The sequence below is a fragment of the Dermacentor albipictus genome, chromosome 7, assembly GCF_038994185.2.
Source record: "Dermacentor albipictus isolate Rhodes 1998 colony chromosome 7, USDA_Dalb.pri_finalv2, whole genome shotgun sequence".
Taxonomy (NCBI): domain Eukaryota; kingdom Metazoa; phylum Arthropoda; class Arachnida; order Ixodida; family Ixodidae; genus Dermacentor; species Dermacentor albipictus.
In genome coordinates this window covers 118,426,767-118,446,370 of record NC_091827.1, presented here as the reverse complement: position 1 = coordinate 118,446,370, position 19,604 = coordinate 118,426,767, and the positions used below count along the sequence as shown (strand labels likewise).

The window sequence follows — 19,604 nt, the reverse complement described above, 5'->3', positions numbered from 1 at the left end:
GGAACAATATGTTTTGTCGTTCCTAATGCTCTCTTTTTGATCTTTTAGACCTATTTGACAGTGTGCAATCAACTTGGTATTTGAATGGACACCAGGACGATAAAATTTTGATAATTATCTTGAAAAAGCTGCGTAATACTGAAAAAATTCTTAGAAAATTTTCGATATTTGAATTGATATTATTCGATTCTAGCACCGTTTGATTCTTGCTTTCTTCTGGTACCACGCGATTCTAATTTTGAATTGGTCGCCACAACTGTTATTCTTCCACTATCGTAAGTAAATTTGCCTAGCAGCCTGTGCGCAACTTACAAAAATATGTTGCCATATCACGTTCTGAAAAATGCACCCAACATAGGCATCAAAAGTTGTACCTCACTTCTAATACCACTTGAGAAACCGCTTCTACAAACCAGAAATAAAACAGCGACCTACACAGCGCGCAGGATTTGAATCACGTACCCTCTTTTCGACCATAACGATGCTTAACGGCACAATTCGAAAACCGTTACGAGACTTGTATGCCAATACTGCATGTCGTGCCATCTCTTCGTAAATTGGTCTGTCTGAAACGTCTATGGCTTCCCAGTCACCCTCTCGCACGTTTCCAGGCATTCGCCACACGGACGTCTCCACGTTTTCTTTGCCATTTACTCCAAGTGGTGTCAGTGACAAGAAAATTAGGATAGTTCTTGTAGTAGGAAACTTCATCGTGGCAAGCTGTGCTGTAGTCCCGCCAGTGTCATCAATCTGCGGTCAAAAGAAAAAGAACACACAAAGTTACACATGAAACTAGCTAAACAAAGAGATGCCCCAAACTTTACTGCTGAATAGGCATGCAAGTGACGTATAACACCAACCAAAACATGTAATTTACATTTATGCACGGCAGGTGACCCCATATAACGACCTTGGAATGTGGACATTTGAAGTAATCACTGGCACCATAACGTTGTCCAGAAGAAATATTCTAGGATCATACTATTCCATCAGTACCTGCCAATTGGTCAACATTTCTATTACAACTCAATTAATGTTGAGAAGAAGCTAAGTGTCGTGAACAAATATATAACGAAAATTGCTACGTCCCTAAGGTTAAGAGCCATAACGATAACGGCATGCACTCTACAGGAAATGTTTGCAAGTTAAAGTGCAGTGGCGAACACATGCAAAAAAATGGAGTTTTCTGGGTATGCGAAAAGCAAAACACACAAGCAGTTTTCTATAACACATGCACGATAGCCGAGAATGGAAAGCAAAAAGCAGTAAAAAATGCCCGAAAATAACGTGGTGTTATAAATTATGGCGAGAAATGGCGTGAGCTGACGCCCGTCAAGTGACACATTTAGGTCTCTGGGAGATGCCTTGATGTTGCGGTGTATACATAATTGTAGGCTGATGAATATAGTGACCATCTAAATACCGCTTTAACCGTTCTGTAAACAGAAAGTTGCCTTGAAATTTCAGAAGAATCTCTTGCATGCCAAGAAGGAGAAATTACACGACAGTATGTGCGCTCCGACAATCTCGTGCGCGTGAAATAGTTACGCAAGAGAACTATGTGAGTGCAAGTTGCCTATCGGAAAGTGCAGAGCATCATATACACGTCGTGTTCTGCGAAGACTACATCGCTGTCAATAGCACTTTTCTATTCAATGCTTGATTCGTCGCACAATCCGTGGTTGGCCAAAGCATCACTTTCATGACGTAGGCGAGGTGAAGTAAAAAACCGTGTGCTTTTTTTTTCACGTCCGGCTTTGCCATTAACAATTTAGCTTGTATGTTGGTACCTGAAAATTGCGAGGAGCGGTAAATGCCTATGAAATTTCTGCTGACAAAAGAGCCTTCTTTTTCGAGGGAATTCACGGCCAAGTGCTGATGTCTCCTTATTTCTTTTTTTGCGCTTCCATCAGGCTATTCCGTCACGATAACAATTGCCGAAAGTCGGACATAGTTATTTCCGCAAAACAGGCTGTGTAAGTATACGCTGGGGCTCCGAATAATTCACATTTGATAGTAGCTCGTCTGTAAAGACCGAGCTTCTGTTCCCTCATTTACTATGTTCGCTATGTTGAACATAGGAGGACGCTATTGGTTGAGGCCCATTCAAATTTTCCCCCAAAGAACATACTATAGATAAATGCTTTCATGACGGAATTGCTGAACAGTTTTGAATAAAATTTCTTCTGTTTTAGGGAAAATGTAAAATGTATGACTGTGAAAAGCGAAATTGGTATTTATGGTCTGTTCTTTTTGCAAAAGGATATTAGAAGATTTCTCATAGAAAAAAAGAAGCACAGTGGTTCCCAATTTTCATTTCCACATTCACTTGGAAGCTGAGGTCACGGCATCACAACATTCTATCGATGGCTTCCGTCGCCGACGCAGTTTCCTACAGATCCGGCACAGTACTACCACGAACCAGAGTCAACAGTGTATTTACCATCATTATTTAAAGCGCGTGTGCCTTACATCACGAAGATATAACAGCACTGGCTGTGTCAGCTGAGCGCCACGTGCCACCCGTGATGAACGCCACCTTTCTATCTCCCCAGGAGCCATCGGCATCTCGAAGGCATATGAACTAGAATCACCGCAGAATTCATCACTTGGCAGCTGAGGTAACGGCAACGCAACATAATGTTGATCGTTTTCCGTCGCCTACGCAGGTTCGTTGCATTTGCGTCACTGCATAGGAATTCGTTTTCACATGTTCCTTGCCGTACCCTCTGCTCCTAAATCATCAGGGGAACGTGTGCTGAGCTATCTAGAGACATGGGGCCCTATAACGTAAAACTATTCCAAAATGTTTTTATTCCGATCTCCTGAGGTCAAATTTGCGTAACCACCGACGCAAGCATCAGGCGGTGACCCACAGGGTTGTCGGAACAAACCAGTCAAATGCTTTCCTCGTTTATAGGAGGTCGCTTTTGTTTGCTTAAAAGCGAATAACTTTGCCTAAACTGAGCGGCTTGCCTTATCTAATGGGCTGATAAAAGGCGAGGAGCACGGCTGAAGTAGAGAAGGATTCGATGGGGGCCCAGCCAGTGCACTGAAACTCGATAACCGGATGAAGAGGGTGGTGCGGCGTCTGCGATTGGTCCACCTTCGCTTACTTAGCTTGCGGTGGCTGGTTGAAAATCGCAGCGGCATGCAACGCAAAGTTAAGAAGGCCGCTAAAAAGGATCATCAGCAAAGAAAAGTTAAGTTAGGTCGTTAACGTGCCGAAAGTGCTCGAAAGCGTTACACGAACACCAAAATAGTTTTATTACATGCGAATAAACCCATGACCTCCGGCAGGTGCGACTAGCCAGTGCCTGAGCGATCGGCGGCAGCCACCTTTTATTCCTTTCGGAACGGGAGAGCCTGTGGCTATTCAGACAAAAATTCAGTTTTGTTCTGCATATTAATGCATCTTTGACGCGCACATGTCTCTTTGACACCGTGAGTTTTCGCGGTTATGTGACGTCGCGTGACAGGCAGGTGAAGTGGGTGAAGCCCAAAAACTTTTGACCAATAGCCGAGGTCCAATGGCGAAAAGGCGTCGAATCAGAAATAACTACTTTTCTTTTGTTCTTTGCAGTCATGCATAATCAGTGTGTTCATGTCATATCAGATGGGGAGCTACCACGGTTTTCGTGACGTCGCGTGACAGACAGGCGAAGCGGGGGTGGTTCAAAAGGTTGTTGACCAATGGCGGAGGGCTGATTGCAGAATTGGAATAAAAAAGTTTGGAATAGTTTTACGTTATAGCGCCCATGGATTCATTGCGAAAAGAAGTTGAAGTATTGCGTAATAGCATCGCCCTCTTTAACGAAACGTTCGAAACAATGAAGACTAAGCAGGAAGGTCTTGTGAAAGAAAATAAGAAGCTCTCGGGAATTAACGAGCAGCTAACAAAGCAGGTTGCCGAATTGAAGCAATACTCTCCCATGAACAATGTGGAAATCAAAGGTATACCGCAAACAAAGGATGAAAGCTGTAAAGCAATTCTGCAACATATCGCAGAAAAAATTGTTTGTCCTGTGACAGGGTTGCAGCAAAAGATGGCTCGAGCAATATTGCACCTTTTCGTTCTCGTCAAAAGAAGACCGAATTCGCTACAAAGGCTAGGAAGGCGCATCTCTCAACCAGGTCCATTGGCATAACGAATCAGGATAAGTCCATGATCCGTCAAAGATCACCAGACTCCAGAGAACAAGTGGCTGTTTGCTCAAGCATTGGCTCTTAAAAGAGAAAAGCAGTGGCAGTTCTTTCGGTTGACAACTGCCGTATCAAAGCAAGAAACTCTACAGACAGTCGGGTGTACCGCATCTCTGGAGTCAATGATCTAGCCATTTTTGCCTGAAAAACACTATTATTTTGCCTTGATGATTGTGAACCACCGTGGCGTCACACATTGTTCATGAGGTGAAGCAGCTTCTTAGTGCTTCGTCCACTTTTCAGATTTATATCATACATTTTAACGTCCGAGGCTTACCCAAAAACTTTAATGATATTATTAACTTCTTTACTTTAACCAATCACCACTTTTCGCACATATTTATAACGGAAACAGGGATATTTAGAGCTGACATCTTACTTTCCATACTGGGCTATCAATCAGATATTTTTCATCGTTTCGCTGATTGCCACGGTCGATCAGGAATATTTATTTCTAACACATTATCATATAAACGGCGTGTAGATATGGCATTTTGCATGGCCAAATGCAAATCAGTTTGCCTTGAAATTGAAAATCACTTTCTGCCAACCAACAAAAGAACTATCATTGGTTCAATTTACCGTTCCCCATAGCCATCTCACGATGATTTAGGTGGTGACCTTGGTGGTTAATTAAACTCGTTCATTACCAAAAACTTAAAGGTAATCACTGTAGGCGACATTAACACTAGCTATAAAATATTAACGATATTTTTTCTGTCCAGTACGCCAAGTGCTTCACTGGACATGGTTTGTAATCCTCACTAGATTCTCCAACACGATGTGCTTCTTCCGGTCGAAATACGCTTATCGACCATCTTCTCAGTAATGTCATGACTAATCTAAAAGCTGGTCCGGTCAATTTTATTCTGGCAAACCATTATCAAATTTTTCTCTTACTATATACTGAAACTACTGTCGCGAAGCACTTTGAGCAGTAAGCGTTCGCGACTAGAACGTTGGAGCAGCGAGAGGTAGTGTAGCCGACCGAGCACCGAAACAAGGTTGTTCTTTCTCGTCGTCGTTGTCTCTCTCCTAGCCACAGCCCAACTGCTCGCTATTTTACAGTACAGTTATCTCCCCCGCGGAGAAGGAAGCCGTCCCGGCGACCTACGGGTAGGACAGCACAGGCGGATCATAGTAGGGCTTGAGACGCTGGGCATGCACAATTTCGCGTCCACGACGGCGATGATCCAAATGTAGCTCGAGGGGTTCCACAATATAGTTGACTGGAGACGTTTGTTTGATCACGCGGTATGGGCCTTGGTACTTCGACGCGAGTTTCGGTGACAGTCCAGTGGTAGAGGCTGGAACCCAAAGCCACACTAGCGAGCCAGGAGCATAGGATACAGGAGCATTGGAACTTTCTCGATGGTGCTTCTGTCGTTGCTGGTCTTCTGACGTAAATATACGGGAAAGCTTGCGACACTCATCTGCGTGTGCAGCAGCTTCGGATAGGGTAGTTGTTTCGGTGGAGTCAGGGCGGTACGGAAGGATAGTATCCATTGTGGAAAAAGGCTCGCGGCCGAACAGGAGAAAGAAGGGCGAAAGTGCCGTGGTAGTCTGCGTGGCGGTGTTGTAAGCGTAGGTCAGAAAAAGTAGAACATGGTGCTATTTGGTTTGGTCGGATGCAACGTACATGGCCAGCATGTCACCAAGAGTGCGATTAAAGCGCTCGGTCATGCCATTAGTCTGCGGATGATACGCAGTAGTGGTGCGATGAAAGATGCGGCATTCTTTGAGGAGAGCCTCGATGACGTCGGAGAGGAAGACGCGGCCTCTGTCACTGAGTGACAGAGGCCGCGTCCCTGGGAGCTCCGTGGCGAAGGATGATGTGGCGCAGGAGAAACCAGGCGACGTCACGTGCAGAAGCGCTTGACAAAGGGGAAGTTTCCGCATAGCGCGTGAGATGGTCGATGGCCACGATTACCCAGCGATTGCCATCTGATGTGGTTGGCAGAGGTCCATAAATGTCGATGCCTACTCAATCAAAAGCACGTGCTGGGCAAGGCAAAGGCTGCAATGGGGCGGTTGAACGACGAGGGGGATCTTTACGGCGTTGGCGAACCAGACAGGAGCGGACATAAGGATGGATGAATCGATACATCCCCCTCCAGTAGTAACGAAGGCGTAGACGCGCGTATGTCTTCAGTACCCCCGCATGCGCGCACTGGGGATTGTCGTGGAACGCTGCACAAATATCCGAACGCAGGTGTCGCGGGATGACAAGCAACCATTTGCGGCCGTCCGGGAGGTAGTTGCGACGGTACAGGAGCCCGTCGCGAATGGAGAAGTGATGTGCTTGGCGACGTAATGCGCGATTGTTAGTGGGTGTCGATGGGCTGGACAAAAAACGCAGCATGGACACAATCCATGGGTCTTTCTTCTACTCCAGAAGAATGTCCGTGGCAGCAAGGGAAGACTCGGACAATGAGGCCTTCGGGAAGCTAGCCTCGTCTGTTAGTGGCGAACGAGACAAGGCATCCGCATCCGAATGTTTTCGGCCAGAACGATACAGCACGCGAATGTCGTACTCCTGCAGTCGAAGGGCCCATCGAGCAAGACGACCGGATGGTTCTTTTAAGGACGACAGCAAGCACAGCGAATGGTGATCAGTTATGGCGTCAAACGGGCGGCCATATAGATACGGACGGAATTTGGTTATGGCCCAAATTATAGCGAGGCATTCCTTTTCTGTGACAGAATAGTTCGATTCAGGTTTAGTGAGTGCACGACTGGCGAAGGCAACGACGTACTCATCGAAGCCAGCCTTTCTCTGAGCGAGAACGGCCCCAAGGCCAACGCCACTTGCATCCGTGTGTATTTCAGTTGGAGCACTGGGGTCGAAATGGCGGAGGATTGGTGGTGACGTCAAGAGACGATGCAGCTTTGTGAAGGCGGCATCGCAATCCGGTGACCAGGTTGAAAGGTTTTGGCCACCATGAAGAAGCTACGTTAAACGTGCTATTAAAGTGGCAAAATTGCGGATGAAACGGCGAAAGTATGACGCTAATCCAATGAAGCTGCGCAGTTCTTTCACAGTCGTTGGTCGGGGAAACTGGGCAACAGCTTGTAGTTTTGCCGGATCAGGGAGTACACCTTCTTTCGACACGACGTGGCCGAGCATGACCAGCTGTCGGGCAGCGAAGTGACACTTCTTCAAGTTAAGCTGGAGGCCAGCATCGGCGATGCACTTTAGGACGCGTTCAAGTCCAAGTAAGTGGGAAGGAAAGTCTGGTAAAAAGATAACGATGTCGTCCAGATAACACAGGCATATCTGCCATTTGAGGCCGCGCAAGATGTTGTCCATCATTCTTTCAAATGTGGCAGGCGCATTACACAGGCCAAATGGCATCACGGTGAATTCAAATAAACCGTCAAGTGTGATGAAGGCCGTTTTCGGACGGTCTGACTCAGCCACTGGCACTTGCCAGTACCCGGATCGTAAGTCTAAGGATGAGTAGAATTCAGCGCCTAGGAGGCGGTCTAGCGCGTCGTCAATACGGGGTAGCGGATAAACGTCCTTGCGTGTGATCTTATTAAGTCGCCGGTAGTCCACACAAAAGCGAATTGTGCCGTCTTTCTTTTTTACCAGCACTACAGAGGAAGCCCAGGGACTGTGTGAAGGTTGTATGACACCGCGTTGGAGCATGTCTGCAACTTGCTCAGCGATCACGCTACGCTCCGTGGCGGATACACGACACGGCCTGTGGCGTAAAGGCGCATGGTTGCCGGTGTCGATGTGATGGACAACAGTGGAAGTACGGCCTAAGCGAGATTGTTGTAGGTAGAATGACGTGTGAAAGCGGTCTAGAAGATGGACGATCTGGGCGTGCTGCGCTGGAGTGAGGTTGGGATCAATACTCTGGTAAAATGTTGGGTCACACGGCGGCGTGGGAGGAGAAACTTGAAGGGCCAGAGCGTCAACCGGAGGAGAAGCCGAGTCGTCAGGCACATCGTAAAGGAAGCTTGGTTCGATTTCGTCGGCATAACCAAGACACTCATTGTGGAGCAGCCTAGCAGGACAAGGAAACAGGTTCGATACATAAAGTGCGCTCGAACCTTGTCGAATGGCAAGAAGGGCAAAAGGAAGCAAGAAAGGATGGCGGCGAGCAACAAGCGTAGACGGCGTGAAAAGAACTGTGGAGTCGGAAAACCCAACGCAGGAAACGGGTACAAGTGCGGCAGAGTATGGAGGAATCTCGGTGTCGGCGGTGACGAACAGACGACCGGAAGTGTCATCAGTATCTTCAAAAACCTTGGTGCCGAATGGCGACAGCACGAGTTCAGCATGGGCACAATCTATAACGGCATGATGAGAGGACAGAAAGTCCCATCCTAAAATCATGGCATGGGAGCAGCGAGGCAGAACAACGAACTCAACATGGTATAAAGCGCCGCTTATAACAACACGCACGGTACACTTCCCTAAGGGTTCAATTGGTGCAGCGCTTGCTGTACGTAATGAATTGGCTGAAGATGGCGTCGCGACTTTTCTAAGGGTAAGATGAAGCTTTTCCGAAATCACTGATATTGCTGCTCCCGTGTCTACAAGCGCATGAACGGCAATGTCTTCTGCATAAACTTCAAGGACGTTCGCAGGAAATAAATCAGGTCTTGAGGAGATCGCTGAGATCGCAGTTCTTGCCTCCGGAACTGCGGTCCTTAGTTTTCCTCTCGGATAGCTTCAGGACGACGGATAAGCGGCGACAGAGAACGCCGACGGGGAGACGGAGACCGACGGCTATTGAAGTGTCGGGAAGCAGGAAACGAGGCTTCGAAGGGCTGAGCGGCAGTAGCAGAACGAGACGGAGAGTCGAAACCGTTACTGTGTGCCCTCGGAGAATCCGAAGGATACCATCCACGCCGGCGGCAAAGCCGTGCTACATGCCCAGGTAGGCCGCATGAATAACATATAGGCCGATTGTCATGGGTGCGCCATGGATTGAGAACAGCAGGCGGTGACTGTTGGAAATACTGCCTAGGTGGGCGCACGGGCTGCTGTGGCGGCCAGTAGCTGCTTGGGGGGGGGGGGGGGGGGGCAGGTGAATAAGTTGCAGCAGCTTGCGGAGGTGAGGGAAAGCCGCTGGTTAGTCTGGATTGATTACCTGCAGAAGGAGGCCTTGGATTAGCGACAACGGCAGCGTACGTAAGTGGCACAGGCGTAGGAGGCGGCTGATGAGCAAGTGGTACTGCGTTAGCGACTTGTTCTTGTATCATTTGACGGAGATCTGGAGACAAGCGCGGCTCTGAGGCTGGAGCGACTGGCAGAAGAGAGAGTTGGCGCGCTACTTCTTCTCGTACAAATTGCTTGATTCTGTCGAACATTTCTGAACTGCAAGGAGTAGAAGTGACACCATCACTCAGAGCTGAAAGCGCGACGTCCGCAGCGAGTGCTTGGCGCGTAGAAAGCCGTTGTTTGCGCAGCTCCTCATAGCTCTGGCAAAGTGTTATGATGTCGTTGACCGTCTGAGGATTCCTTGCCAAGAGCATGTGGAAGGCGTCATCTTCGATGCCTTTCAAGATGTTCTTGACCTTGGCATCTTCGGTCATATCTTGGTCTACACGCCGGCAGATGTCAACTACATCTTCAATGTAGCTCGTAAAAGTTTCGCCCTTTTGTTGGGCACGACAGCGAAGCTGTTGTTCAGCCCGAAGTTTGCGCACAGCAGGGTGACCGAATACTTCTTGAAGTGCCGTTCGGAATGCTGTCCAGGTGGAAAAGTCAGCCTCATGGTTGCGGAACGATAGATGGGCGACCCCGGAAAGGTAGAATGGGACGTAGCCAAGCTTGTCAGCTTCAGACCATTTGTTGTGGGCACTCACTCGGTTGTATGATGACAGCCAGTCCTCTGCGTCATGATCGTCAGTGCCATTGAATAGGGGAGGATCCCGTTGGCGTGGCGCACCAGGACAGACGACTGGAGGCGGTGCCATGGGTGGCGCGGTAGGACTAGTTTCCTCAGGCATGGGAGATGTGACAGGGATCGTCCGGCTTCGGAGTTCCAGGTTGGCAATAAGTCCAGCACCTTCCACCAAATGTCGCGAAGCACTTTGAGCAGTAAGCGTTCGCGACTAGAACGTTGGAGCAGCGAGAGGTAGTGTAGCCGAACGAGCACCGAAACAAGGTTGTTCTTTCTCGTCGTCGTTGTCTCTCTCCTAGCCACAGCCCCATTGATCCCTATTTTACAGTACACTACATACAAAAATATAATTATTATTAAAGGTTCTTTCGATTCTGCAAAATTCGTGGATATGGTATCCGGCTATAACTGGAGCCTATTATCCGAGGAACGTTGGGTTAATAAAGCATTCAGCACTTTGAATCAGAAACCAACCGATATAATAAATACTTGTACGTCTGTATCCTCCATATCCCACTGGTACTCCACAATGAGGCACCCGTGGATCACTAGAGGATAGCTGCACTATATAAATCAAAACATAGCTTCTACAAAAAAATAAAACTCCAGCCATTTAACCTCACCCTTAAGGCTCGGTTCAGATTGTATTCAGGCTAGAAAACAGGCTAGAACAACCTACTATCAAAATAAAGTGCTCGAAAATGGGAATGACTGGAGAAAGAATTGGAACGTAATTAAAGAATTTTTAAATCTTAATCAACAGGATGTGCTTCTGACAGAGTTTACGGACAGCACCAGCACACTAACTAATCCTGTAGCTGTCACCAATTCATTTAATGAATAATCTTTCAAGAGCTTTGCAGCCGTTGTCGCTAACTTGCCTAAGTTGTCCCGCTTGCCTCACTCCTTTTTCTTAAAACCATGAGTTATCGTGAGTTATATTTCGTCCCCTGTGAATTTATTAACGCTGCATTTCGTACCGGTGTTTTTACAACGAGTCTCAAACAAGGAAAAGTAACTCCAGTTTTTAAAAAAGGTGATCGAAATATATTTTTTAAGTATCGCCCTATAACGATACTCCCAGTTTTTAGTAAAGTAATTGAGAAGCTCCTTGTTAATCGCCCAACGAATTACATAACAAAATTTAACCTCTTGAGACCTAGGCCGTTTGGTTTTCGTGATTGCTTATCAACCGAATTAGCACTTATAAAACTAACTGACAGCATAGAACAGTTTATCCGCAGTGGGCTATGGGCGGGGGTGGTATTTGTTGATTTAACTAAAGCTTTTGACATTATTAACCACTTCATTTTGTATGCTAAACTTGAATCATTTGGAACTTGTGGACCTGCTTTGGCCCTTTTGCAAAGCTACTTTACTTACAGAACCAAGGTTTTTAACTATGGAAGCGTTTTATCCTCTCCAATAACAACCAGCCAAGGCGTTTCATAAGGATAAATTTTGGCTTCTTTATTATTCCTCATTTACATTAATGACTTACCATCATCGCTTAACTGTTCTGCGTGCATCCTCCATGCTGATGATACAACGACATTCACTAGTGATTAAGACAATAACAGTCTACTAAGACAGTTAAATGCCGATGTCACTAATCTTTTTTTTCTTCGTGTAAAAACAACTTGCAAAACGTAAGCCCTTTTAAAACAAAGTTTATGGTATTTCCCTCGTCGCAACAAACGCTGCAAGAATCCTTCAAGTATACACTGATAACTACGTCCTTACCCCATATAATTTTATTACTTGGTGGTACATTAGACCCTCATCTTAAGTATAACATTCACGTAAACTCTGTCACTATGAAGACTGCTTTTGGCATCCGCGTGCTCCTTCGAACAAGACACTGTTTTTAGCAACTTATTCTAAAATTGCTTTATTACGCCTTCATTAACAGTCGCCTTACTTACTGCATTTCATCATCGCGCAACACATATCGCGCACATTTTACATCCCTCATTCACCTTCAGATCCGGGTGGTGCGAGTAATTACCACAGTTCATGCACCGCATCAGTACCGCCCATTTTTCGCACTCTTGAAATTCTACCCTTAACCTGCACATTTCAACTCAAGCTAGGTCTTATGCTGCATAGAAGTAGAAACAATGACATTCCAACTGAGTTACTTCCCCCAACGCAACCTTTCCATACAAATAACACGCGGTTTTCTGAAAATAATAATCTCTTGCTTCCTAAAGTCAACACTAACTACGCTAAAATGACAGCCTACTTTTCTGCAAATTTGTTTATGAATTCACTGCCATTATATATTAAATCATGCTCTTCACTACACTGTTCCCGGCGGCTTCTAATACAGTTCTTACTAACAACATACCTGACCAGATTATTAGACAAGTGTAGATACGTTTATATGTGTATACATACGTATGTATATATATGTATAAATGTGTATGTATATGTATGTGTGTATATGTGTATGTATGTATGCATGCGTGTATACATTCATTACTGTGTAGCCATGTTTCATTGTTTTTCTCGTTTTATGTTCATCGATTATTAGGCATTTGTAAATTAGTTTTGTTGCATTGCTGGATTGCGCACTGTTGTTACATGATCATTCAATTGCTGTAATGCTCCTAGCTTCATGTGTATTTCAATATAGAATTATTCTTGCTCAATATTTTGTAATCTGCAACTACCAGATGTTTCATTAATTACTTCTAATATGTTGACGGTATTTTCACGCAGTTCTTACCATCCTTGCTAATCCAATATTATATATTTTATACATGTAACAGGATGTCCCCCTGACAGTTTTTACTTTGGGACCTCCTTCATTATGACATTTTCTTTGTACTTGTAATGCCTAATTATAATAACTTGATAGATTGATTAAAAAACAGATGTAGCAGCTTAATAAATTAACTTGATAGAGCCTCTAAAGCAGACAAATTGGATGGATGAATTCCTCGCCTATGTGAATTTGAATAAAATGTTTACAAGGGATTACAAAAGATTTATAGATATATTTGGGACATATTACCGAGGGCTTTGTAATAAATAAAAATTTTTCGATTTATATGCATAACAGATGCAGTTCGCATAGTTTTGATATCATGTTTAATTACGAAGCTGCAGAACGAGCAACTGCATTTTTTTAAGTATAGCCATTTTCAACAACATTTCGAAAAAAATACTGACGTCATGAGTAAAAAATCTGCTTCGTATAGCCGCTATATTTTTTTTTACTTTAATAAACCCGTCAAAGTCATTGCATGGGTTGTAGCAAAAAATGGTTTCTAAGTTCCTGTTTTCTTAGATAGCAGCCCGCGATGTAAAGCTTCCACTTAAGCAAAGTAGAAGGTATACGAAAAGTTATTCTTTTTGAAGACAATAATACGAGTCCGTTGTGTTGCCGCTCCAACAATCTGAAAATGATGGTTTTTAGAGTAAACTGTTTCACTGGCAACCAGATAAAGTAGGCGCACTCTGCTAGAAGCAGTCAAGTTCATATATTCGCTTGTGCTCACTGTTATTTGAAGAATCACCGACTCACTCGACTCGAAAGAAACACGCGCTCAGGTGTAACAGGAAATATGCTATGTCAGAATCACTCATACTCTTTGCCTAACCATTATATGTTGCCGGTAACTAAACTGTAACGAGCAATAGTTAGATGCATACAGGCTTTTTGCTGAAATCGGAGTGCAGAAGCAATAGGCTTGTTATTTGGGGAATTAAAGTCGTCATCCAAATACGACAAGTAACTTATGTAGCAAATATAATCATCAATCCGAACTTCCCTCCTTAGCTTCAGTTTATGCCCTCCAATGTTTTCAAAAGACTGCAAATTACTAAAGTACCTTCATAAAAAATGCGAGTTTCGCCCAAAAGCGAAGCATCTAGTGCGATAGAAAATTAGCGGACTACGATAAGACGTAAGCATAGTAGTTTTATTGGCCGTATGAGCTTGTAGACATTCGCCTGCTAACTAAGCTAACTATCGCAGTGTCATGCGAACAAAAGTAAACAAGAACACATCTCACTCGATGATCGCGCAATTTCGCGGGCCGCAGCAGCGAGAGAATTGACCTTCGTGCTGCCTTACCTGCTCACCCTGTCCTCCGTTCTTTTTCATTACCCCTTCCACCTTGCTTTCTCTCGACCTGAGCTGCGCTGCAAGGCTAAAGAATGCCTGTTGCAGTAACGCGAACTAAGCGTTGAAAGCACAGCGCATACGAAGCTACCAGCCCTCGACGCACTTTGTCCACATCGCAGACGGCTTTGAAGACGAAGTCCGCGCGACCGCGCACATGGTCGCCCGCGCCGCAGCCGCAAGCCGCCGCAGTGGAGGGCAGCCCCCCCCCCCCCCGGCTTAGTCTCCCCCGGTGACTTCGCACGCGACGAAGGATGGCGCGCTCCTTTCCCGCTCGACTCCCCTGCATGCGCGAAATTGAGCTGCGATCGTCGCATGACCCTCGCACATGCAGCACACGGCGCGCGGCGGTGGTGTCGTCGTGCTTCGACGTTTTACGGAACATCACGGCATCGGCAATGGCGATGACGACAACGACTGCGGAACTGCGCCTGGAGTGTCCATATAATTGCTATAGATATTAGATATCGCCATAAAAGGAAATCGGAATGCCTTGAACTACCTACCCATCTCAATACTCTCAGGGTTCTAAAGCGTTCAAAGATATTCTGCATACGACATCAAAATTTCTTGATTTGTGCTACTTGTTTACACCATACAAATTCGGTTTAAAAAAAGAACAAATGAGAACAACTGGCCACACTACTGAAAAAGAGTCTGTCTTCATTAGGTGTGAAAAGTTAGTTTTGGTCCTGGGCGTTCTCTTACGCTTTTTTACAAGGAATTCGACCTTGTTGATCACGCGACGCTCATAAAATGCACTACTGCCATATACTAGGCAATGCTGCTTCCTTTTTTGCATCCTACCTGCACGAGCTTCCCTTACCTAATGTTCTTCGGCCCTTTAAGGTATGTTGAATAAATGGCAAGGATGGGGTTCGATAAACAACGCGCCTTCCGAAGTAAACAATTAAATTGTCGTGGTTTGTAGGGACGCATACTTGTACATCTAATCTAATATTTGTGCTTATGAGATTACGTGAGTGCATTAAAACCGAACAATTAAATTTGTATATACTCTGACGGCACTATTTGCTTTTCGGGAACTTATGCTCACGTGCATATGGAGAACTGTAGTATTTCAATGGATGAGCTGCAGAAATAGACCTAAAATAACTCTATGCGTAAAATTGAAACAAAAATGAAGGCTTCTACATATTCCGACCAAAAATAAATCGCTTCGCGAGATACCAATATCTGAACTCGCACCAGATAGAAATGGTCGATCGCGTTAGATGTCTTCGTGTATTTTTTACACTGATATCTGCTTGGAACCTCATGTTGTCACGCGAACGAAGGAATAAGAACTGGAGGCTGTTTACAAAGTGTGTCTACAAAGGATAATGCAGCGCTAGCCAGTTCAGCCGCCAGCTCAATAGCCAGAGAATGTTCGTCGTCTACGTTGGGGCGCCCGCGTGCATCGGACACAAGAAACACGCAATATGCATGTATCATTATCCCCGGTGGCAGAAGCACCATCCCGGTGCATCTAACTATCAGTGATAACAGGAGAGTAGTATGGTTTAAGGCGTGCGATATGCACAACGTCAGGCGAATTCGGGGCAGATGCGGCACTGGTACTGACTGGGGCGATTTCTTACGTAACTAGAGTCAGGCATGCATAACTCGATATGGGCCTGTGTACCGAGAAAGGAGTTTTTCTGACAGGCCAACGTGGCGAGTCGGGGACCACAGGAGTACCAGAGACCCAGGCGAAAATTGGACGTCTCTGTGTTGGCGATCGTACAAACGCCGTTGCTTCTCTTGCGAGGTCAGGAGGCGAGCGCCGGCAATATCACGTGATTGGGCTGCCCTGGCGATCGCGTCATGTGCATAGTCGCTGGTCACTGCTGCGTCCAGTAGCAATACAGGTTCTCGGCCGAACAACGAAAGAGGGGGGAATAACCGGCAGTGTCGTGACGGGAAGAATTATACGCAAAATCGGCACAGGGTAGGCAAAGGTCCTGATTAGTATGGTCGGATGAGAAGTAATTCGCAAGCATGTCTGCTAGGGTGCGATTCGGATGCTTAGCAAGACCATGAGCCCTATAACGTAAACCTATTGAAATATGTTTCTATTCCTATCTCCTGACGTCAAATTTCCGTAACCACCAACGCAAGCACCGGGCGGTCACCCGCAGCGTTGTCTGAAGAGACCAATCAAACGCTCTCCTCGTTCATAGGTCACTTTTGTTTGCTTGAAAAACGAATAACTTTGTCTACACTGAGCGGCTTGTCATATCTAATTGGCTGGCAAGAGGTGAGGAGAACGCTCAAGTGGAGAGGGATTCGATGGGGCCGAGCCACTGCACTGCAAGTCGATAACCGGATGAAGAGGGTGGTGCCGCCCTCTACGATTAATCAGCTTTCCCTTACATAGCTTGCGGTGGCTAGTCAAAAATCGCGGTGGCATGCAATGGAAGCTCAAGAATGACGCCAAAGCGGACCCTCAGCAAAGAAGAGTTGGCATAATGAGGAGGCAAACGTGCCGAAACTGCTCGAAAACATTACACGGCCACGCAAGAAGTTTTGTTATACGCAAATATACCCATGCTCTCCGGCAGGTACGATTAGCCAGCGTCTGAGCGATCGGGGGCAGCAATCGTTTATTCCTTTCGAAACGGGGCAGCCTCCGGCTATTCCAAAGAAAATTCAGTGTTATTCGGCATAATAATGCATCTTTATCACGTACACGTCATTTCGACGCGGTGAGTTCTTGCGCTTTTGTGACGTCACGTGATAGGCAGGTGAAGTGGGTGCAGCCCGAAAACTTTTGAGAGGTGAAGTGGGGGTGGTTGAAACAAAGTTTTTGACCATGAAATCGTAGAGGGCTGATAGCAGAATTGGAATTGAAAAGTTTGGAATAGTTTTACGTTATAGCGCCCATTAGTCTGCGAATGGTATGACGTAGTCATATTGTGCTTGGTTCGGCAGGACTGCAGGATGTTGGCGGTGCCTTTAGAAAGAAATACCCCACGATGGTCAGTGAGCAATTGGTGTCGAGCGCCATGCTGCAGGATCACGTCGCACAAAAAAAAAATCGGCGACATCTGTGGCGCAGCTTCTTGGGAGGGCTCTGGTGATGGCGTAGCACGTGGCATTATCTGTCGCCGCACCGACACACTTGTCGCCAGATGTGGATCGAGGGAAAGGACCAAGTAGGTCCAAGCCAACGCGAAAGAATGGCTCCGAAGGAGTGTCGAGCGATTGAAGGCACCCGGCTGGGAGCATCGATAGTATTTTTCGGCGCTGGCATTTCTCACACGCCACAACGTATTTCCGGATGGAGGGGGCAAGGCCTGGCCAAAACACGCGCCGGCGAACCGGGTCATAGGTGTGGGAGGCACCAAGGTGACCTGCCATTGGTAAATCATGAAGTTCTTGGAGAACAGCGGGCCGGAGGTGCTTAGCAATGACGAGGAATAGGACAGGACTGTCGGGGCGTACATTGTAGCGATGATACAGTACACCATCGCAGACGACATGCAGGTGAAGGCACGAATCACAAGACGAATATTACATGCCATCAATGATGGCGCGCGAGGCGGCATCACGGCGTTGCTCGTCGGAAACGTGTAGCACCGGAGTAACGGAGAATAAACAAGCGTCGTCATCGGGGTCAGGGTCAGCGGGTGGTTCGTCCACTGCATAGCGTGAGAAACAGTCTGCGTCTTGATGTAATCGGCCCGACTTGTACGCTATTGTATAGGAATATTCTTGCGGCCGCAGGGCCCTGCGACCAAGCCGGTGGTAGGATCCATGAGTGAAGAAAGACAGCAGAGCGCGTGGTGGTCCCTGATTACAGAGAAGTCCGTGCCGTACAAGTACGGGCAGAATTTGGAAACCACCCAGACGAGAGCCAGGCATTCAGGTTCTGTAATGAAATAGTTGCGCTCCACTGCTGTGAGCAGGCGGCTAGCGTAGGCGATAAGACGATCTTTACCCTGTTGGTGCTGGGCCAAGATGACTCCGATACCGTCACCACTGGCATCGGTAAGTACCTCTGTAGGAGAGGACGGGCCCAAGTGGGCCAGTACAGGTGGCGTGGTGAGAATATTGGTGAGCTGCGCAAACGCGGCACTTTTAGCGGGGCCCCACGTTAACTGCACGTCCTGCTTCAGAAGATGAGTAAGCGGTCGGGCAATCACTGCGAAGTCTTTAACGAAGCGTCGGAAGTAGGAGCAGAGTCTAATCCTGCAAAACTTCGAATGTCTTTGACAAACTGAGGCGCAGGAAAAGACGTGACAGCACGAATTTTCTCCGGGTCTGGTTTAATACCGGAAGCGTCGACGAGCTGGCCCAGCACTGTAATCTGCCGACGACCGAAGTGACACTTCGATGAATTTAGTTGCAGGCTAGCCTCGCGGATGACTTGAAGAACAGCTGATCAGCGCTCTAAGTGGGTCTCAAATGTAGGTGAAAATACGAGTACGTTATCTAGGTAGCAGACGTATGTTGACCATTTTGAAGTAAATGAACCCTTGAAGCAAAGGGTCAATTATTCGTTCGAACGTTTCTGGGGCGTTGCATAGGACGAATGGCATAACTTTCAATTCAAACAGACCATCAGGGGTGACGAGCACGGTCTGCTTTTGGTCATTTTCATCCACAGAAATTTGCCAATAACCAGACCAAACATCTCTTGATGAAAAGGATTTGGTGCCATGGAGACAATTGAGGGCGTCATCAACGCGAGGCAAGGGGTAGACGTCTTTCTTGGTAATGCGGTTTAGATGACGATAATCTATGCAGAAACGCCATGTGCCATCTTTATTTTTAACAAGTACCACGGGCGACGCCAAAGGGCTCGACGAAGGTTCAACAATACATTTGGCAAGCATCTTGTCCAATTTAGCTTGAATATCCTTACGCTGTGAAGCAGAAACTCGATATGACCGGCGATGAATAGGACCGGCATGTCGAGTATGTATGTGATGCTTAACGATTTGAGTCTAGCCCAGTTGGCGATTTTTGAGGTCGAGGATATGGTGGGAACACAAAAGGTGACAGAGAGCTACTGCTTGTTCGGGCGATGGGCCCGCAGCAATCATGGGACGAAATGTTGCATCTGGTGAAATAGCATCCTGTGAACATGATGAAGAACCTGAGCAGACGTCATCTGAAAACGTCGTGACGTGGTCATCTCCTTTGTCGGCCAAAATTCTTTTTTCAGGCCAAAATTGACGAAGGGGAGGCATGTCTGGTTATCGGCGACGGTGACGACGGAGTGGGGCATACTGAAATTGCGCAATAAAAGGAGATCAGGAACAGGTTGGCGACGTAATCACCAACGGGCAGAGGAAAAGATAATAGCAAATTGACGAAAGTCAGTCCTTTAGGCGGCAGGCGGACGAACGCGGTCGTACTAATGTTGTTCGGCAGTTCGGCATGAATATGCCCGAGTA

At 46.5% G+C, this 19,604-nt stretch overlaps 1 long non-coding RNA gene across 1 annotated transcript in view; it reads right to left on the bottom strand.

The window, feature by feature from the left end:
• LOC135909584 (uncharacterized) overlaps positions 1-19,604 on the bottom strand; it is a 74,512-nt gene that overhangs the window by 35,624 nt on the left and 19,284 nt on the right. The window contains exon 2 of the long non-coding RNA XR_010566746.2: positions 463-750. This is a non-coding gene — a long non-coding RNA (uncharacterized lncRNA). The remainder of the gene's footprint in view (positions 1-462; positions 751-19,604) is intronic.